Source organism: Hippoglossus hippoglossus, chromosome 13, assembly GCF_009819705.1.
Source record: "Hippoglossus hippoglossus isolate fHipHip1 chromosome 13, fHipHip1.pri, whole genome shotgun sequence".
Classification (NCBI taxonomy): domain Eukaryota; kingdom Metazoa; phylum Chordata; class Actinopteri; order Pleuronectiformes; family Pleuronectidae; genus Hippoglossus; species Hippoglossus hippoglossus.
Window position 1 is genome coordinate 21,425,342 of NC_047163.1, and position 23,525 is coordinate 21,448,866.

The 23,525-nt window shown below is 39.2% G+C and overlaps 1 long non-coding RNA gene and 1 pseudogene across 1 annotated transcript; one reads left to right on the plus strand and one right to left on the minus strand.

The window, feature by feature from the left end:
* Positions 1-867: 867 nt before the first annotated feature.
* LOC117772664 lies at positions 868-20,717 on the plus strand (annotated as a pseudogene).
* On the minus strand, positions 16,176-17,010 carry LOC117772668. The gene is made up of 2 exons (XR_004615820.1): positions 16,353-17,010; positions 16,176-16,316 (listed from the first exon to the last, which is right to left on the minus strand). It is a non-coding gene; the product is annotated as an uncharacterized LOC117772668 (long non-coding RNA).
* Positions 20,718-23,525: the final 2,808 nt, after the last annotated feature.

A 23,525-nucleotide genomic window follows, 5' to 3' on the forward strand; every position in this document is an offset into this window, starting at 1 on the left:
CCTGCAGCTGAGGTATCCTTCTTTTACACCAAAATTAGTGGATGTACGCAGGTTTTTAAGTAATTGTAAACACACTAAAAAAGAAATTCACTCTTTTCGCATTGCTAGCAGAGGAGTTTGTCTTTCAGTTTTACTCAATAATACAACAGCATCTCTGGCAATGAGTTACAGGAAAATGTACAAGATAAACACTTACACAATATAATAGCTTTAGAACATCTAATGTTCCAGCTCCTGCTTTGTGTTCACCACAACGTAAAATCATTTTTATAAATGATGTGAGATCATTTCTATTTTGTCACTTGTTATAATTTGGTCCTGCAGAACCTATTTTTTACTTTTTGTAGTTTTGAACTTATATACTTTTTGAATATTAGACTTTACCTTATTTGACTTAACAGTAGTGAGACTGATGAGGGAAAATCCTCTGCACAGAAGTCTGATTAATAAGATGAGAAGATTCTTGGTCTAACGTGCATGCTGACGGTCAAATAAAAAAAACCTAAGGCACAATAGAAGCATTTCAGTGTTGTACCAATATCAGTCGAGGTCACGATACGTCATGATGCCAATAATCCTCATGAGAGTGGTGGGTTCTCTCAATGTTCATCTTATCGCAACAACAGACACAAAACATTGAATCTATCGCACCACAACAGAGGCCGTCAGCTCTCTCAGGTCAACCCTCTGTGAAATATCACTTTAGTCAGACCGTAATACACAATATTAAATATATTTAAAGACATCTCTGACACAGTCTTATATGCTAAGTCTATAAATGATTGACTTATGAGTCAAGACTTACTGGAAATTAAATAGAGCAGTGTGTGTGGGGATATGTCTGTGTGTGGGTGTGTGTGTGTTTGGAGGGTGGCGTGGCGGGGGTTCTGTATCAGTGGCTATTTAACAGACGCTGACTGTGAGGATCATCTCAGTCAGTCATGGGTCGTCCTGGGATTCAGATGTGGACATGGACACTCTGTGTCCTCTTGAGCTGCATGTGTCTCGCTCAAGTCCTGGCAGAACCGTAAGTTTGCCTGTTTTTTTTTTTTTTTGTGTGTGTGTGTACTTTTCTTTTCGAACTAGGGTTTCGATCTTGTTGATTTGCTACAGAAGTTTGGGTTGGTGTTCCCTGCGTGTGAGATCCAGTGTGACAGGCTGCCCAATGGCACGTGTGTATGTTTCTGTGTCTATAGGCATTACATGGTAGCCATCCCTGCAGTTCTTGAGGCTGGAGCTGAAACCAAATTTTGTGCGAGTCTCCTGAAGCCCAACGAGACTCTGGACATGACCATCACTCCTGATTTCTGCTGAATGAACACAACCCTTCTGAGAAAATCTTCCAGTCAGAGTTTCATGACTGCGTTGATTTTAAGGTCAGCTCATGAGAAAGGCTTTGATTCAGAAGACATGTTCATTCTATTCAGTATTAACACATATTTCTCTCACAGGTTCCCCTGGTGCAGAATCAAGAGGTGTACAAACTTTGAGGTGGAGGTGAAAGGCGAAACATTTTACTCAAAGAAGTGAGGAAGTCAAGGCCACTGTCTACCAACCGATGACGTTTGTCCAAACAGATAAACCCATCTACCTCCTGGACAAACAAGTAATTTTGATCTAATGTTCTATGTTGTTGTGCGCAATATGCTGTATATCAGTTATAGACAGCTTTCTCCTTTAAAATCAATGGAGTGTTTGGGGTCAGGGACTGCAGATACTCGTCAACGCCTCAGGGCGTGATGGGAAACACCTGGCTCTCACCTGATCTACGAGCTGACTCGTTTTATGTATGGATAGAATAATCGTGGCGGATGGCGACAGACTAAATATCTGACAGATCAATAAAGAAATACATTTAATCTTGTTTTATCACGTTTTTGCTTTAATTTTACTCTGGTATTTTAATTTTCAAGTCGGGTCTGATGTGTTTGGTGGCTTCCTGAGGGAATCAGAAACAGAGAGATTAACAGAGAGAATGATTTTAAAGCCAAACAGTAACAGATAGTAACGTTATCAGCTCTGTGCAGACCGCAGTTTAAGTGGCCTGTCAGGATATTTAGCAAAAGCCTCATGTAACCTCTTTGAATTTCTCAGTGCATTTCAGAGTCGTCACACTGGACAGCAGGATGAGACCCACCAATCGGCTGGTGAGTATTTGAACTGTCTCCATCTTGTAGATTCCACTCACAAACCACAGTATCAGTGATTCTGTGTGACAACAGTGCAGGTTTAATTTGGCTGACTGGGTTAAACTGAACATCAGTTATGTAATGAAGTGACAGACATAGATTTGCCCTTTAACCACAGTTACTGTATGTCTCTAATCGTCAGCTCCTGATGAAGGGTCAATAGTACAAGCAGGACTCTGTTTGCGGAGTCTATAGACCTGCAGGCCGCTAACACTAGTTTCTCATATCGCAACATGTTATTGAAGAAAATAAAACATAAAGTGCCACCTATGAGACTTAACAATCAAATTAAGTAGAAATAGAAGAGCGGGTTCTCTATGGAAAAAGCCTATTTTCAGGTTGTGTGTAGTATAATAGCTGTCATCTACATTGACCTTGTTGGTCTCTGCATTAGATAATTGATAGCCACACATCAGAGCTTTAGCTGCTCGATACTATTGTGTTGTTGATTTCCTACCCACCCTGTTTGGACACTACATGATGAGATCAATGTAAAGCAACCTGTCTTCAACAAAGTTCTCTTTGTTTCTTTCTTTCTTCTCTTGCAGTACAATATAATTGAAGTTGAGGTAAGTCTAACATCCACACTATAATACACTCACACTGTAACACACTGTATACTGGAGGTAGGAGTTTTACATATTGGTAAAATGTAAACCTCCCAAAATCATCAAGTGCCCCACGAGCTGAGTGAACAAGCCAACAAAATGTTTTATGTCAGTATTTCAAAATTCTAAAACTTTAAGAGTAAATTAAGTTTTAAAGATTTTTGCTACCAACCTATTAAATTTGGCTTCACTGAAACAAGAGGGTTACATGTGAACAACTGTTACAACAATGATGAAAGTTAAATCTTTTTACATATTTGTGCCTTTTCCTTTTTAAAGGGCCCACATTGTGCAAAATACATTTTCTGGGCTTTTACTATCCGTAATTACTTGAAGGGGGTCAGTAGGGACCCTCAAAGTATGAAAACAGTCACTCCACACACTTTTTAACTCAGTCCATTCTAAGAAATATGTTACAGGAACGTTACGTTTCGTACCTCCTCTCCGTGTGATGTCATCATGGAATCGCAATCTTCTCGCGACCCCATTCAGCCGACACCAGTCCAGCTTCTGAGGAGGGGCTCATAAATAATGAATGAGGCATGCGAAAACAGCCTGTTCCGCCGGCAGCTCCAGAGAGAGGCAGAAGAGAGGACATAGAAATACACATTGCAGCAGTTTTTTTTACTTTAAACCACTGATATATCATCTTAGGGCTACCAATCCCTCAAATTAAATCCCAGAAAGGTGTAAAATATGGGCCCTTTAAATTAAGTCCATATGTTCTGATCAGTGAAAAATCTTAATTCAAGTTGTGGTTGTCAACCAGTGTTCAATGATAGGGAAAAGCTATTCAATGCCAGTAAATGGACCTTTACAGATGATTTCTTGTCAGACTAGATTTAATATTTTTTTTATTGAAATGTTTATTTGTTTCTGTATATACAGTGTCTGTAATTGGACAGTGTGTTGCTAAGGCTTTTAGAGTAGTTTGAAAAATAATACTGTATGTAGTTAAAGTGTGGGCTTATAGTTAAATTTGATCAGAAGGACAATATGAAATGCTGAGCAGCATGATGAGTGCTGTATTTCTTTGTGACATCCCTTTACATGAGTTTCATTTTTGTGTCATAAACACATGTTCCTTCCCATTTATTTTATGAAACAGGATTCTAATGATAACCGAGTTGCACAGTGGCTGAATAAAACAGCTGATAGCAGCATACTGCAACTTTCTTACTCCTTGAACTCTGAGGCCCAGGAAGGAATCTACCAGGTTATTGTGACCATTGGCCAGGATAAAATATATCACAGTTTCAAGGTGGAGAAATATGGTAAGTTCTGGCTATTTAAAAAAAAATCCCATTTCCATCTACCCGCAATGTAGCAATAATATGTAACAACCATATTTCATCCACAGTTTTGCCTAAATTTGATGCAAAAATAACAGCAGCTGATGTCGTCAGTATTGAGCAGGAAGAAATAAAAGCTGAAATATGTGCAAAGTAAGTCAAATCGTTTGCTTGACAAGTGCACTCTCAAAATATTGTAACTCTGAATAAGATCCAGTTGGTGATTGGATGTCTCCTTTTCAACAATCACAATGTGTTTCTTAGGTATACATATGGACAACCTGTGCCAGGCAGTGTCAAAGTTAAGGTCTGCCGACCTCTTAGTCGCTATTTTTTTGCCATAGTTACTCCTGATAATCCAGAGGGACTGCCTGACATAACACCCCCATGCTACGAGGAGACAAAGGAGGTACAGTTGACAGAATCATCTCTCAGCAGGAACAAGAAGCAAAGTGTAACTGTGTTTTTCTGTGTATCAGTGTGGGGAAGGTGACATGTACTTCATTCAAATATTCATTTATTAATTTACTTATTGATTTATCTATTTATTTATTATTCTTAAATGCCAGCATTAGACTGAGTCAACCCCGCCCACCTCGTTAACATGCCTTTTGCCTTTTTAAACTAAACGCTTTCCCTTTTTAGAACATAGGACAAAATGGAGAATATCCCTTGTTCTACCACACTAATTAATACCTACCGCCATTTAATGTTAATGGATGTTAGGGACATAAATAAATCCTGAAAATAAAAAATGCGTGTTTGTATATATAGATATTTATTTATGTACTACATTCATGTTTTCAAACTGTATGTATTTTTATTTATGTATGTTTATTGATATTTTTTAATTATTTATTTATTCCTTTTTTATTTTGGCAGTTTCAGTCCTAAATACTCACGTTAATTACGATGGCATTTGTTAATGGTTACTAGGTGGTTACTTTGGTGCTCCGAACATTTGTCAGGTTAAACTTGCATGTCACTCTGCAGAACGTAGTTGTCTGAGAAGAGCATGACCCTCAGACTGTAAATACTGAGAAACTACGTTAAGTGAAAACTGAATGAATGAAAGGAGTTTAAATTTGAATTAAATCCATCAAATCTTATTTCATTTGTGATTTTAGACGGGAAAGAAAGGTTGTGCCACTTTTACCTTCAAGATGACAACTTTCACCAAACTCGACCAAAAGGTGCTACACGATAACTTGGATCTGAATGTTGAAGTGGAAGAGGAAGGGACAGGCAAGTCTTTGTAATATTTGATATTTTATTCATACATCAAAGAGATATTTTGTAGCAAATTTATACAGTACATGTTACATACATCCTTGTAACATGGAGGACTCCATTATAGGTATTTCACTCCAACAAATGAAGAGACTGCAGATTTCATATGTTATTGGAAAGCTGATGTTCATCGACACACCCAAGATTTATGACAAAGGATCAAATGTGGAAGGAAAAGTAAGTGCAGATTTTTCCCTTGACGTCGTCACTGTCATTCGACCAAAGCGATGTGCATCCTCACTGACACAATGCTCTGCCCCTAACAGGTTAAAGTGGTTCACTTCAATGATACACCCATAGCTGACATGCAGGTCTACCTGTTTGAAGGTGAGAGGTGGTCCTCACGTCTGCTGCACAATCTCACCACTGACAGCGATGGTGTGGCCACTTTCTCATTCTCCACAGCTGAACGCAATGGGGAGATCAACCTGCACGTAAGTACGAGATAACTCGTCAACCACATAAAATCACCTTCATGACAATGACAACACGGCCCAAGAGTGAGAAGCTAAGGTGTTATCTAAAAGTACAGCAGCGGATCATGGGTGCACCATTGTATAGTGGCCATATTGCAACAGGAACTGTGTCTTTACCTTGACATTTAGCTTTTCTATGATAACTGAACTCACTTTCCAAAGTTTTCTTCCACTTCATCGTGTTTCTTTTCTATGATCTAGGTTAGTAATACACCAACACTGGGCTACTCTGGTTATAGAACTCGATACTACGAGACTGGCCATCACTCAGTGTCTATGACCCAACCTCCCTCTGCTGACACCCAAACAGTCAGCTCCCTGGAGGTGGTGAAGAAGACAAATCCACTGTCTTGTGACACACAAGAAGAGATCTCCATCAAATACACTGTCGTTGGAGAGACAGGGGCCTCCGTAATGGTGATCTACCTGGTGAGTTGTCTGTGAACTATTTCTCAGCTTATCAGAAGATGTTTTTCACACAAATATGGACATGGAAAATATATTTTAAAATGACATTCATATCAGTTTTTGACATCTGACTTAAAGGATCAGTTCAGATATCAAACGTGTTCAAATTAATGGCTTCCATTGCAGGCCCCTCGCATTTGTACAGAGGTTGTTAGAACTGCTTTTAGTTTCTTTGCGCCTACTGCCTGGAACTCATTGCAAAGTGTCTTAAAAAAAAAAAACTTCAGTTCCCCCAGGGGATTTGCATGCTTGACAGCCATTTAGCTTTATCTTCTTAATGTGTTTTACTTGATTTTACTTGAATTGTTTTATGTTCTGTATTCTCTATGCATCATATTTACTGTGTTAATTTATTCACTGTATCTGTTTATGTGTATTTTATTGTATCCCCTCAATTGACTTCATTTAAAATGAGGGCCTCCCTCAATAAATTTCGATTATAAATAAATGTTCATTAAATTAAATCAAAAAACCTTTGATATAAACTTGTAATATATTGCAGTGATTCTCGACTGGTGGGTCGCGACCCACTTTTGGGTCGCGGACCCGTTTTCAGTGGGTCGCGGGCCTTTGCCTGGGCAAAAAAAAATGTTAAGAAAAAAATCCTGTGCTTTTATTTTTAAGGGGATTTTTCATGCAGCGGAGTGCAGTCTATTCACACTCACTCCTGAACAGTTTTTGTTAAGGAGTGTGAGGAGTCTTTTTAAAACTGCTTGTCATTAAGGGGTGATGGTGGGCCCCGAAGCCAGACCAGTTGAGAACCACTGATCTATTGTGCCAGGGAATGAGGTTTTATTTTTTGCATGACTCATTCATTCTGCCATTTTGTCACAAACTCTCTAGGTCTTATCCAGAGGAGCCATTATCATGCAAGGATTTAAACAGATTGAAGTTCAAGACCTTCCGGGTGAGCAGAGACGGGCTTTAATCAAGAGTCTGGAAAATCTTATATTTGAGATATACATGGAATGAAAATATACTTGTACTGCTGTTTTATTACATGGAGACATGTGGATGATACTTGTTGTTTCTAACTTCACCTTTTAGTGACTGAGGGTGGAATATCCTTTGAGTTGAATGTGCATCCAGAAATGGCGCCAGAAGTCCAGGTCTTGGCATACGCCGTCCTCCCCAGTGAGACTGTGATCGCTCACAGTGCTGACTTCTCCGTAGAGAAGTGCTTCAGTCACAAGGTCAGTATAGAAGAAAACATGAGGCACCAGCTGCGCTTGTCAGATGTAGGTGCAGAAAGTGTTTGCTACATAATGTGGATATGTACCCAGGCTTTCCACAAGGATATGGAGTAGCAAGCCAGTTTGAGAAAGTAGTCAACAAGTTCAACTCTTTATCTGTGTTACCGCTCAGTTTGTGTGTGTGTGTGCATATGCAGCCCTGTCCTATAGGAGGAGAGGACAGAGAATTTGAGCAAATGGGAGCGGATCAAAATAAGGCTTCTTATTAGAATATGGCCAATAATACAAATCAAACAGGGAATTAGATTTGAAAGGCCACAATGAGCATTTATGAATCAATAAATCAATAAGATAGATGGCACTTGTAGAAGCACTGATATAAAGTATGTGTTCATGTAGAAAAACCACACTCACATCAGATGAATTACTTTTACCTGAGTTCAGTGACAAACCAGACATGTTGTGTTGTGATCTGTGTACGACAAGTTCACTTGTGTCATGATTCATGTCCCTCATCTTAAGCCAGAAAGTGCAGATCAACATCTCAGTCAGCCAATCCACAGAGACTAGATCATTTATGACAGCTATGCTGCTCTGACCTCCTCCATCACCACAAGGAAGAACCAGCCTGAGCACAACAGGCAGTGGAGAGTGGCAATGATAACTTTAGCTCGTAATATCCTTAATAACTGAGACCAACCATTGGTTTTTCTGCATGGGACAGCCCTCAACAAAAGCATGTGTGGAATAAGTCACCATAGTTTGGCATAACCCAAACTGTAGTGTGTATAAAAGTGCACAATCCCCCCTGTCAGCAGTCAAGTCTGTAGCTCTCCACATCTGTCCTGAAGTTTGATAAAGCTTTAAAATACAGGACATCAGCCATCATGAGTTCATTTATACAGCAAACTCCGACAGGTCAATCTGCCATGTGGCCACTACCCTCCGGAACACATACCAGCTCCTTCATCTTTTTTGACATTTGTTTAACATTTGTTGTGCCATAATGCATTAAACGTGATACCATAAAATGGTGTGCCTTCCGGCATTCAATAAATTTGGTTGTCAAAATAAAATATTAAATATTAATATTCTATAATTAATATTAAATAATAACTTTAATTGATTAAAGTTACCTCGGGGCACCACCCTTCAAAGGAAGGGAAAAGATAGCCAATTTATTGATTAAGTCTCATAAAGGTACTAACTACAAATTTGGAACTCTGATTAACAATTAAATGAATAACTATAACCAAAATTACCATATAGATAGTTACCTAAGTTGAAGGATATGGAGTTCTTGACAGTGTAGAGGTTGGCAAAATTCACTTATGCAACATTAATGAAAAAACATTTGTTAAAGGAAAACATTTATTATGAATATAATAAAGTATAAGAACACAAATTACTAACGGTGTACTTACTAAACAAAGACAGGTATGTGAGTATGCATGTGTGTGTGTCTGTGTGAGTCAGCGTGCTTTCAAAATGGTGGCTGGCCAAAGAGATAACACCCTTTCCGCCCCTTTCCGACTAACATTACTTTCTCAATAACTTGTACCCAAAATATCACAACACCACAAATCAAACTTATAAACATCACACAGAATCGAATAAACAGTCTTGCTTAGCCTAGTATAATTATTAAGCCCAGTTGTGTTACCAGTCCGTGGAAAGGGGAAAAAGAGTTGCTGTGCAGTTCGCAGTTCTGTGATGTCGTCTTGCTGGTTTCTGTCTCCGGCCTTAGTGATTCTGTTGAGCTGTGTAGCTCAGTTGCTGGTTGAAGTTTTCAAGCAGGACATCGGGTCGCTGCTTGAAGGGTTGGTAGAGCTTGGAGTGTGAGGAGGTTTCCTTGGTGAGATGAGCTGGAAGCTGCACCTTGGTGCTCCTCTCGAAGAGTTGGATGGGAAGAGAAGATGTGAGCTGGAGAACAGGCTCGACAGCCTTCCCTCCTGTGGAAGGATTGTAGGAAGAGGACAGAAGAGACAGAAGAGGGGGAGAACAGGCCTTATATTGGCCCGGTGACCTCACAGGTCATGGGGACCAGAGTGACCAATGGGAGTTGAAACCTGTGTCCCTGGGGGGGTTTTCACACCTCTGTGTGACGTTGATGCCCCCTGGGAGACTGAGTTCCTTGCTCTGGTTTTTGATGACCCCTGGGAAACTGAGTCCTGGAGGAACATGCGGCTTCAGGCTTTTGACTGATACCGAAGTGTTGTCTCACAAAAACCAGGTCCCAACACATTTTAAGAAGTTTGGGTAGAATATACATTAATGTCCCAGTGTCAATATTATAGACTCTAGAATATAGACTCCAATGAAGTCCAGATGGTGGGATGTGTGTTTTCTGTGTTTGTCAGGTGTCGCTGGAGTTTCTTCCATCCTCAGCAGTCCCCAGGAGAGGAGACCACCATGCAGCTGAAGGCCCAACCAGACTCCCTGTGTGGAGTGAGCGCTGTCGACCAGAGCGTCCTCATCATGAGGCCAGGGAAGGGTCTGACTGCAGACAAGGTAACTGCTACTCTACAAATAGATATTGACATCCTGGAGTTTTATTCTAGTACTCCTCTGCAAAATCTTTTCCACCATTTATAATATCAGTTACCCAGAGGCTATGCTTTATGTCCTGAAATGTTTGAATCCACAAAACACTTTTGGAGTTTCAGGGCTAAACAGTGTAGCTGATTAGTGACCTATCTTCAGACATAATAAAACAACAGAAAACCCCTTAACATGTCTCCATACCGCTCGTGAACTAGATAATGAGTGTTTTGTACTTGACATCCACCTTTTGAGATGAAACTGCCCTAAATCCACCAATACAGTCATCAGATCTTCATGCAGCAGTTTCAAGCTTTCAACCTTTTTTTTTCTTTACAGATTTTTGACTTGTTGCCTGTCACCAAAGCGTCTTATATTCCATATGATGTAAATGATGCAGTAGAATGCTTGCGGGTGAGACCAAGAAGATACATTTATCCACGTCCTGCTGAGAGTACTGATGCATTTACAGTTTTCCAGGTAAATCCACATACAGATAGCGTCATAATAAAGGATTTCATTTTTTTTTTACATGCAGTTAATGGTTGTATGTTGTTCGAATGTTTAGAACGTTGGACTGAAGATGGCTACAAACTTGTTTATCCGAATGCCTCCATGCCTCAACTTCAAAGGAAGAGAATACCACCAAGGCCACTATGGTAAGTATGCTAACTGTTCTGCACTGTTAAGAAACACATACTGGATTAGGTGCAATAAAACAATTCATAGTGTTACTGCCAATGGTGGAGGAAGTACTGAAACATTTTAGTCAAGTAACAGTATAAATGAATAAACTAAAATAAACTCAAGTAAAAGTAAGAGGACGACATTAGCATTTCTATTGTTTCTACTTTTTCTTGTATAAGTAAGTACTTTCTTTTAAATAGTTGTAAATTATTGAAAGTAAAGTGTGTAGCCTATCATCATTATTTTTTTCCTACATTTATTTATTGATTTTCCACAATTAATTAACAATATTATAGACACACCATTGCCCCTTGAACACCCACCCACTACAATATCAGTACATTCATAATACCAATTTTTTAAATCAACATTGCCACCCCACCCCACATCTAATAATAGGAAAAAGAAAATAATGACAATCAGCAGCACATAATACAAACACAATATAATAAGTGGCTAACTAATGTTATTACACATTAGCAATTTAACACTTAACAGGGCTCCCCCAATGCGCCGGACATCCAACAGTCTGCTCTCTTTATTTGTATTTGTTAATCATCCTCTGGATCAATGAGATTACCAACATCACCATTTTTAAGATAGGAAATGACAGGGCTCCATACTTCTTTCCTTTAACAATATTGGTAAACTTTCCCATCGACATATCTGTTGCCATCTCTCTCAACCATCTGCCTATTCATCATAATGGCTGGTCAAATCCATTTTCCATCTGCAGCTTTGCTGGCGTTAAAAGAGGCAGTGTCTAATGTTTCCTGCATGACCTGATTGGTTCAGAGATACAGATCTCTCATTGATTACAACATAAAAAAAAAGAATCTACTTCAGTAAAGTACACATCATGAAAAATGTACTTAAGTACAGTAACTAAGTAAATTTACTACATTACATCCCACCACTGGTTACTTCTGTCTCTCTAGTTGAATATTTTCTGGTTTCTTTTCAGTTGTTGCACAAAGTGTTCCTGTAATGGCCCGAATGGAAGTACAAGGGGGAATGGCCGGGCCTGGTGGTCATGGTGCCCGAAACTCTCCTCTTCCAGCTATAGAGACAGTCCGTACTTCTTCCCCGAGACTTGGATATGGGACCTGGTGGAAGTTGGGTGAGCTTGAATATGAATCAAATATTAGTATGACTTTACATTATTACATTGTTGGATGTGTAACTGAGTTTTTCCTTTCTGACTTTCTGCTTTTTCCCTGCAAACTATTTATTATATTATATTATATTATACCAGAGAATTATTCCTTCTTATTAGTGAGTCCACCTCAAACAGTTTTACAATATACTGTCAATTTTTTGTATTTTGTGTGCAGAACTTTTTTTATAAACATTGTATGCTGCAGAGGGAATTTAGAAAACTTTGTGTTCATCCTACCTGGTTTATCTGCAATGATGATTTTATTGGCAAATTTGTCAATTTTCGAAGTTTTTCTAGCTCACAGTCGCTGTGTCTCTGTGTATTTGTTAATCCAGAGCATCCGGAACGAAGGATGTGTCCCTCCTTGTCCCTGATACCATCACCACCTGGGAGACGGAGGCTTTCTGTTTGTCCCCTCAGGGTTTTGGCTTGGCTCCTCGTAAAAAAATCACCGTCTTCCAGCCATTCTTCCTCGAGCTCACAATGCCCTACTCCATCATCCGGGGGGAGCACTTTGAACTGAAGGCAACCATCTTCAACTACCTTTCCAGCTGCATCATGGTAAAGGAAGTTTTAAATAGCCTGTAAACTAATGTCAGCTTAGCAACAATCTAGCATCATAATGACAACATTAACTTTCTGATGTTTAGCTGATTTTATGTTCTCTATCTTCGCCTGCAAACATTTACGAGTTGGCACTAAACACAAACGTGAGGTTGAAGGGAATGTTTTTGCAGGGTTGTTGAAATTACTTTATGTACCCAAATTCATGGTGAAATCTTAATTTGATTCCAATTTTTTGACTGTTATGAACAATTGAGATTCAAAATACTTCACTAACCCTTCTGTGGAGACCCTGAGGGCATCCTACACATATAGTGCAATGTTGATGATGCCCTTTAATATATATTAAATTCATCTGTACACTAATGAATGTACATCACACCTCATGAATTAGTTATGAATTAAACAAGCATCTAATATTTCTCATTTGAACAGTTGATATATATAATGATGCAAGATGCAAATTTTAAAGATCAACATGGTTTACGGACGCATTATGGATTATTCCTAATTTTATTAGAATCAACGTGACTGAGACGTGGAATCAGGTTTGTATGTCTCGAAACATGCAGCAGTTTGAGCATTTGTTCACATTCGCTTCACATCAGCAGTTTCAAAATATATTGTTGTGTCTCTTGAACAGGTCTCTGTGGCGCCAGCACACTCCTTAGATTACACCCTCACCCCCCTCTCTGGTGATAAGTACACATCCTGTTTGTGTGGCAATGAGCGCTTGACCCTCAGCTGGAACATGTCCCCTACAGCTTTAGGTGAGGCTTCAAGCTTTCATCCACACTTTTGCCAAGGTGGTGGAATTACTGTGCCTGTTTCCACATCTTTTAAATCTCTGTGAAATTAGGGAAATCCATCACAGTGGCAAAATACTTTTGAAATTTAGTGGATCTGAGATAATTCTCAATCAAGTTTCAAACAGGGTTTAATGAACTTTTTTTCTAAGGGTTGTGAATGTGTCGGTGACTGCTGAGGCTGTGGAATCTCAAACTTCCTGTGGCAATGAGATTGTGAGCGTTCCAGAAAGAGGCCGTATCGACGTGGTCACTCGACCACTCATAGTAAAGGTAGTTGTCTTTGATACATAATAGCAATGGTCTTTATTCCAAAGCCTTTTTAAAAAAAAATACAAGTTGGAAACTCTGCAACTCTCATTATTCCCTACCTCTTTCCCTCTCAGGCTGAGGGAACTGAAATGACAAAGACCCACAACCTGCTGCTCTGTCCAAAAGGTAAGTAGACCACCACTTGCAAAAAGGTAGTATACATTGGTTATTGTGGCCTTTCTGCCAAGTTTAGTGAGAGCATCTACAAATCTTTCAAAAGTCATTACTTAAATGCATTTTCATACATTTTGTCCATAAGAATGTAATATTTGAACTATTGTGCTTCAAGACGGACCAATGTTTCATTGTATTGATCTTATTGCTTCATCAGAACTGCTATGATTCAGGATCCACTAACTGTTCATAAATCTGAATGATGTCTTTGTTTTGATCCTGACCGTGGCTTGAGTTTGTCTCTAAGGTGGTTGTTCTCTGTCTGTACACAGGAGAGGCTTTGACAGAGGAAGTAGAGTTACAGCTCCCTGAGAATGTGATCGAGGGATCAGCTCGTGCCTCACTATCAGTTCTGGGTAAACGGATAAACTCATTTTGCAGAGTTAACAGTTCACCTTTCTCTTGATGCCTCAGAAATAAGGACATTGATAGTAAAAAGGGACATTTGGATATCATTGTCCTTCTTGAGAGATTGCATTTGTTTGTATAATGCAACCATGGCACTTTCATACATTATACAGAAAGTAGTTATTTAGTCAAAAATTCTAATAACTATTTGTATAGCACCTATCTAAACAAGGTTACAAAGTGCTTCACACAAAAAATCCATGGCAAAATAAAGAATGAATTATAATAAAAGATGTTCAATTTTAAGGGTTATGACATAAAAAGGTCAAGACCTTAAATTTATAGAGAAACCCAACAGTTCCCACAACTGTGCAGATTTGTGTTGAATAACTGGAGAACTTGTGATTTCAGGATAATACTTGTATAAAGATCACAATTTCTATTTGTAAGAATTCAGTACAGTTGAGGGAAAATACCAAAACTCCTTTAGTGCATGGCCTTCTGTATCAGCTGTGTTTGAAGCTTGTTAACATGGTTTTATATCAGTGTGTCAAGTCATTTACATGTTTAGTGAGTCACTGTATTTGTGCAGGCGACATCCTGGGTCGAGCCCTGAAAAACCTGGATGGGCTGCTTAGGATGCCGTATGGATGTGGTGAGCAGAACATGGCGCTCCTGGCCCCCAACATCTACATCCTCCACTACCTGAAAAACACACAGCAGCTGACACCGGCCATCATGGAGAAGTCTACCAACTTCCTGTCAAGCGGTGAGCCTCAGTTAGCTTTAGCTGAATAATCTGGGACTGGTGTGAATCATTATGTCCTAATAAGCTTGTATTTATTTTATTCTACAGGTTACCAGAGACAGCTGAACTACAAACATATTGATGGAGCTTACAGCACATTTGGATCAGGAACAGGGAACACTTGGTGAGAAATAACTGATGTACATAGAATTATTTTATCTACCTACTTATTCCACAGCTGTCTGTGTTTCTGTATGTGGAACACATATCTCGGGAATTTAAGATTGTTTATAAAACACAAAGTAACAGTTATCAATCAAATTCAGTTTAATTCTATGAAAACATTGAATTCATAATCTTCATTGCATATAAACCAGGTAGCAAGAACACAAAGTTTTCTAACTTCACTCTTCACCATAGACTGTTTATAAAAAGCTCTGCACACAAACAATAAAAAGTGACAGTATATTGTAGAACTGTCTGAGGAGGAGTCACTAATGACAAGGGATATTTCTGAAGTAGCTCTAGAACACACGACAAGAGAACATGCCATTCCAAACAGGCAGGTTTAGAACGGGCACCGCACTAGTTGGTAACTAATGCATGAACTAGCCAAACTTATGACCTATACCATATTGTGTTATGTTCGGTATCATGAAGCGTGTTACAGAACAAGTGCGTCTCCTTATTTTCCTTTTGTCGTGTCTAACTTTGTTTTGATGTCCTCAGGCTGACTGCTTTCGTGTTGAGATCTTTTGCCAAAGCAAAATCTTTCATCTACATTGACCCAAGGAATATTGAATCATCTAAAACTTGGCTGGAGGAAAAACAACGTAAAAATGGTTGTTTCGAACAGTCAGGAAAACTTTTTAACAACAGGATGAAGGTGAGCTTTTTGTACCTGTAGTCTGTGATTAAAACAATATCACTTGAAACTGAAGAGTAGACATTTTATTATCACTGAGTAATATCTTGCTGTACTTTATTTAAAATATTTTGGTGAAAATCGTTTGTTTAATGGAATTAAAGTGAATGTGGCTGCAAGCACAAAATCATGTTTGTTAAGTGGGTCCCTGTGTGTTGCACACACAGTGATGCGATATGTGAATATTGTTCCCTTCCTACAGGGTGGTGTGTCTGATGAAGTAACGCTTACTGCTTACATCACTGCCGGTTTCTTGGAGATGAATTCGTCCACTGATGTGAGTAAACTCCCTCCCCAAACTTATCTCACGCTGTTTCACTCCAAACTTTGCAATTACAAGATAAACATATATGTGCACCAATCGTCTCTCCACTGATAAAGAAAACAAATAATTGTTTGCTTTTTTTGAATAAAGAGTTATGTGGTGAAAGCACCCCTCTATGCCAAAAAGGGTGAAGGGGTCAAACACTTAATCCTGTTCTATGCTGACAACCCTGCTATGAAAGTATTATTGTGCATGAATAGTAATATTGCACCTGAGATAACAAAGAGATAACAAAGTGATATCACACATTGTGTTGGCAATATGCGCATTGGTGGAAACATTACTTCTACTGTTTTACTTGAGTAACAAGCTGATCGACAGCCTCAGATTTCAAATCTGGTGGCTTTGCTCGACACAGCAATCACAAAACTGTTTTGTGACTAAACTACATAAATGTCTTCCTATACTTCCCATTGTATGGCATCTGTTTCAGTACAGTATTAAGCTCTGATTGTTTCACCAACTGCTAATGTTTTCAAAGAAAGTTTTACACAAATTTAAACTGAATTCACTTTATATTATTAATAGTTTTGTTTGTACTAATGAGTAAAAAACTGAAATCTTCCCACTTGCCACCCTGTTAGTATACACTTTTGTTTTTTGTGAGTGCCACAATTAATCCTGATTCACAATTAACAATATAATATGCACTATTACAATGTATAAACCTAACTATAACAACGGCTACTTTTCCTCATGGAGAGTTCAGATTGAAAAAACTATCTTAACACAAACAGTTCTTTTGGTTTGTGTTGTAGGCTTCATAAAATAATGACCTGTCTTTGTAGTGATTAACAACAGTGGTAGTTGTTTAGCTACTTCTGCATCTTTCTTCATTATTTAATTGAGTGGTTCTGAAGATGGACTGAAGACTCTTTCTACTCTATAGTGATAATATCTAAATTCTGAGTTTTATGTTATGTATTTATACATACTTTCTCAATCTAAAATATGCATTACAGGATGCTGTGGTGAAGAAGAGCCTGTCCTGCCTTAAGGAGTCCGCCAATGACCTCAGCAACACCTACACCACAGCTCTGTTGGCGTACGTCTTTACCCTGGCAGGAGACATGGAGACCCGTGCTCACCTCCTGCAGCACCTTGACACAGTTGGACACAAACAAGGCGAGCTGCTGTCCTCCTCAAGGAAATCGTTCTGCCTTCACTTACTGTCACTGTAGCTGACCTTATGCCTGTATGTTTGTGGATGGATGTGTTTTAGGGGGTTTCCTCCATTGGACTCAGACAGCAACAGAAACATCAGCCTCTCTGTCTGTGGAGATCAGCTCCTATGTGATGCTGGCCAAACTCAGTGCCTCGCCCAGTGCTGAAGAGCTGGGCTACACCTCTCGCATTGTCAGATGGCTGACGGGTCAGCAGAACTATTATGGAGGCTTCTCGTCCACACAGGTACAAGCCAAACAGAAGAATGTTCATTGACTAGCTGTGTGCTCAGAGCTGTCCTGTGAAAACAGTGTGTGTGTGTGTGTGCCAATTCAACAGGCTTATAAATGCTGTATTTACATAAATTAGTTTATGATTTAGATTTTAAGTAGGATAAAGAATATTACATCCTATCTTATCTGAAAAATTCCAAATATTAGGTTCTTTAAAAAAAATAAAAAATTCAGTTAAATTCCTGAAATGTTTAACTGAAAGTGAAAATCATGATTACTTTCAAAGTTCTGAAATATGATCTGTGCTGCATTACCTGTCAACAAGGGTTAGCTGCTGCTGTTACAGTATATGAGTACAGCACAAGTTTCCAAACCAATCACTAGTGTATAACAGTGGGGTACTATTGTCAGCTTTTACTTTTTAATGGTGACCTTCCACCTCTTCCTGCTGTATGTGTAAACACAAGTGATTATATGTGTAAAGATTTAAAGTAACATAGAGTATTTTATGTGTGTTGCAGGACACAGTGGTGGCTCTTCAGGCTCTGGCTCTTTACTCCACTCTGGTATTCAATCCAGAGGGTTCAAGCACAGTGATGGTCCAGTCCCCCAGTAGTCAGCTGTCATTTGATGTGAACAGGGACAACAAACTGCTGTACCAGGAGAAGAGGCTACAGGACGTGATAGGAAAGTACAGCGTGAAGGTGAAGGGCAACGCGTGTGCTTCAGTACAGGTCAGTCAACACTGGAGCTTTAACTGCTTCTGTTTGATAAATGCTCACCTCAACAGTCTTACAGTAGCAGTGCAGAGAGTCTGAAAGTGCTGCATCTCCAATTATATGTGGTGTCTGTATGCAGTGAGCTTTGTTTCTCATTTTAAATAAATGAGCCAGTCTGACTATTCAAATAACTGGATTTTGAATGAAATGACCAGGTGGTCCTAAACTCTTACAACCTGGGAAATGACTTGATGCTACATAAAGCCATTAAACATGAAAGAGGTAGACACTTTGAGCAGGCTCCCTTGTAATCTGGGTTCATTTACACCGAACCAAGGTTTGATACCTTGCGCCTGGTAAAAGAGGATTTTCAACTCTTCAACGATTTTAAAAACGTGGGAGATCACAGACATAGTGGCAGACTTGACGTTTGCAGAAAACCTTTTCACAGTGGCGATTCCAGAGACTTCGGATCTCAAAGACACACTAGGTTGTCCATTACTGCCACCTTCTGAACTGGAGTGCTGAAAACTTGCATGCGGGTTTCTGTCGGAGCCAATTATCGTGAAAATAAAACAGATTTGATATTCAAGATCGGGGAGGCTCTCACTCAATCTGTAGAACTAAGATCATTTTGCATAACCATCACACTTCAGGGTTATTTGGGCAGATAATCGGCAGAGACTGAATGCCCCCGGAATTGTCAGAAGGGGTGAATCAAGTCAAAAATCATCCAGATTATCCTGTAGTGTGCAGCAGCCCTTAATACAACAAACTAAAATCAGGATGTGTAAATGTGACTCCCTTGAAAACAACATGGTTCTTCTGTTTCATAAATTTGAGCAAAGGAAATTCTTGATATTCTATTTCAGTATTTTAATCCCATACTTTCCCTTGTCTCCCTGTTTCTCAGATTAGTCTTAACTACAACATCCCAACTCCGACTGAAGTCACATCCTTCAGTGTTGAGGTCAAAGCAGAGGCTGACGGCGCCAAAAACAAACTCAGTCTGTTGATAAGATGCCTGTAAGTAATCTACTCCCACAAGTTACACTAATGATGGAGGTGTACTGTCATTTTTGTTAAACAATCCTCTGTAGATACCAGTGTGTACCTGATGGTGGATGAACCGGTATGCCAACATGCTCAAACATATCCTAACTGTGAGGACAATGGTGAAGGTATGGGACTTCACATCTTTATGGTTTATTGCAGATATCATGGAAAAGAGGAAAATACAAACATGGTGATCCTGAACATCAAAATGCTCTCTGGCTTTGTCCCAGATCCACAGTCTTTGAAGGAGGTGAGTTATTAGTGTAACTTAGACTAGTTTACATCCGTTATTGATGAGAAACCCAGTTGATTATCCTTTCCCCCACAGCTCAAAGGTGCCGTGCTGGTGAATCGTGTTGAAGAAAAGGATGATCATGTTATGGTGTACATCCAGGAGGTAAGAGGAATTCACAGTGAGGGTCAAGAGATAAGGATTTTCTGATTGTTACATATTGCGTCATCTGTCTTTTCTTTTTAACCAACAGCTACCAAAGGACATACCCATCAACTACAGGTTACGTCTCATCCAGGAGCTGCCAGTGCAGAACCTGAAGCCAGCCGTGGTCAAGATGTATGACTACTACCAGACAAGTAATTCTGACACTCACACACAAACCCTAAGCCCCTTTACAGAGACCACATCAAGCATATATGAAAGGTTATATTTTAGAAAAATCCATCTGTCCTTCAATTCTTTTTTTTCTCAGGTGACCAGGCTGAGACAGAATATATCTACACTTATGCTGCAGGTAAAAATACATGATGATACAAGAACATTCTAACCCAACCACAAAAAGTAATAATGTCTTCAATTGGTCAGAACCTTTCTCAAGAGGCTCTATGACCTGAGTCGAGAACATAGAGTACCTCCACAAAGACCCAACAATCCCCTTTTTGAAAGCATATTTAAATTAACTACATCTGGATTTTCTATTTGAATCATCACCAAATTGCACAAACTTAAAAATATCAGTCCCCTAAAAAAACATTTGTTTCATCAAGATCCATGAATTATTCTCTGAGAAATCAACAAATGTTGAGAAGCACAATATCTCACAATGTTAAAGAAAGTGAAAAATAGTTCCTGGAGCCGCACCAAAATTGTGTCGGTTCTTCATCACCGATGCCATATCTTTCTTCCAAGATTCATTGTAATTTGTTCAGTTCTTTTTGTGTAATGCTCTTAACTCAGCAGAGGTAAACATAACTTCCTTGGCAGAGGTAATGATGTCAACAACAACTCTGGACTTCACATGGAATATAATATACTAATATTTATTCTTTTTTTCTTTTTGCAGCTTGAAGAGAGGAGAGTTCAGTCCCTGTGTTGTCCCACAAACGAGCAGTTTAACACAAATGCTTAACACATTTCTGTCTAAATACTGTATGTGTTTGAGGTGAAACTAATGGAGAATAAAATAATGTGATGTGAACGTCCAACTTAGTTCTCTTATGTTTTACTGTGTTTTACACTGTTTCAACTGTTGCTAGTGCAGGTTCAGCAGTTAATTTATTCATACACATATTGGAAAACACACATGCAGGTCAGCTTAGTGTGGAAAGTTGATAGATATTCACAAAACAGTGTCCTCATGGCTGCTAGGGTGGAGCATATTAAGTACATAAAAACAAATATCATCTCCATCTGTCCATCCATCTATCTCTCCTCCTCAGGAGGTTTTGGTCCAGATGATCAGCAAGCACACACACAGCCAACAGATTAAAACACAGTAATGACATATAAATATATAGCAATATATATATATATTTTTTTTTTCCTAATTGAAATGTCTCAATGCTTATTGGATGGATGGATGTGACATTTACAGCACACCCCCTAGGATTTGTAATAACACTGATGATTCCCTTTTCTTTTTTTTTTCGTCCTGTGCCATTATTAGGTCAGAATAAATAAATAAATGACCAAATACCTGCTGAATGTGACATTCCCAATAGCCTCAGCTGTGCTTCGTGCTGAATAGCAAATGTTAACATGCTAAACAAGATAGTTTCACATGATAAACATTGTACTTAAGGATCAATATGTTGTGTCTGAGTAGAGCCTGAGCTTTACAGGGGTTGAACTGCAATCTGATCCCCAAATGAGGGAAGCTTTTATTTTGACCAATCAAATGTGAGTATATATGAACAGATTCTTACAGACTACCTTAAATCACACTCTGTGTTATCACTCTTACCTGAGGGAGTTTTAATTCATTTGTTTGACTAGTCACAGCCTCCATGTGGCACCTGCTTATATTCCTAATCGTGCAATTAAAAAAATAATGAAGCCTAGAACCAGGTATAGACAGGCCTCTGACACAGGAGTTGTTCCCTGCCCCTCAGGATGCTCTGACTATGTACAAGTATGAATGAACTAAGTCCAAATGTCCACCTATATCTTCCGACGAGGTGCATTCAGGGACCATCGGAAATGCTAAAGTCTGCTTGCTTAGCCACTTCTGGTGGACTTTTAGGCTTGAATTGCGGGGCTTGTGGACACTGAGGACACCACACGAGCAGTATGGAGGCATGTCATTTTTTTTCTGTTTTATTACGTCTTAAGATAGGTCACTAATGTCTTAAATTGTTATGGATTCGGCTGATACACTGTTTACCCCTGAAACTCCAGCAGTTTTGTGGACTCAAACACTTCACCACCCCTCCATCAGCATCGGGGTGAGTAGATAATGAGTGAACTCTCATTTTTGGGTGAACTATCCCTTTAACACCTAACCCTAAACCTAACCCTTCAGTAACTACATTATGAGATCAACATGTTAATCACTGTCTCTATTGATACGATGAAGATCAATCATGCTTCAAGTATCCACATCTGGCATGACACACACAAGAAGTCAAAAACTGGATAGTGAGGTTAACCCTCCCCCTGATACATCTGACCCCAAGCAGCAGCAGCCAGGCCAAAAGTGAATCTTACTGACTGAAATATCTTCTGTTGACACTGGTATTTTATGCAGTAACAACAAAGAAATGTATTAACTCCACTCAGAATGACACACAACCACTGGAGGGCTCTCGAGTGAAGGGGAGCAAATAAGTGCAAGCAGAGAAGCTTAGAGTGGCTGATGGTCAATAAAGAGCAGGATAGGGGGTAAAGTGTGACATATGTGAAACACTACCCCGATTAGATTTTGTAGACATGTCCACTTTTAAAGTGTACATCTTGGAAAGAGCAGGAAAGACTCACCATCAAAGAAAAACAGGATATGCAACCCTCACATCATCACTGAAGGAAGAGAATGAACATTCAAATGACTTTTGATATTCAAAACACTACTTTATTCATGTAATATTAACATATCATTCTCAAAATGTCATATTTGGAGAGAAGGATGAAAGAGCAGGGAGTTTACTCACCATCAAAAAAAGAAACAGTATATGAAACCCGGATATTATTACTGAAGGAAATTATTGAAAATTGTCATGATTTTTTTCTTGCAATATTATGACAAAATTTCACCGTCTCTCTCCCACACTGCTGATCAGCTGAGGGGGAGGCCCGTGCAACAGGACATATCCATGGAGCCACAGGAGGACAACGATGGCCGCTACCTTTGTGGAGGTGATCAGTGAAAAGCACAGTCCAGATAACTTTCCGTGCCGTATGGGGGTGGTGGTCGTGCCCACCGCGGGTCTCAAGTTCCCTTTGACAGGTGAGCGGGGTAAGGAAAATTACAGGCTTTGTTAAATTAACAGATAAATATGGTTATGTAATTTTCAAATGAAGTTTAACAACAAAATACACTTCACATCTTTTATTGAATACTTTCAAATTACTCACTTATCAGTCTGGACAGACATGGCTATAAATTGCAACTTGACTGGTTGGCTGAGGCATACAAACACAAGGTTGTAATGTTATGTTGTACATTAAATTGTATGTTTAATTGTATCTGTATTAATTGTTTGTATTTTTGAAATTATATAGAACATTTCCAGTCTTAAAGGGATAGTTCACAGAAAAATGAAAATGTACTCATTATCCACTCACCCATACGTGTGTTGTCATCCAAGTGTCCGCAAGCCATGACCTTTATATTTGACGAGAAAATAGTTAAATTACACCCTGTTTTAAGCCTAAAAGTCCACTGGAGGTGGCTAACCTAGCAACATGATGGTGAGTCCGAGGGTCCGTGGACGAACCTCGTAGGAAGATATCAGTGGACTTTTAGGCTTAAGACACGGTGTAAATTACCTCCTTTCGAGCCGGATATGAATGTCAGG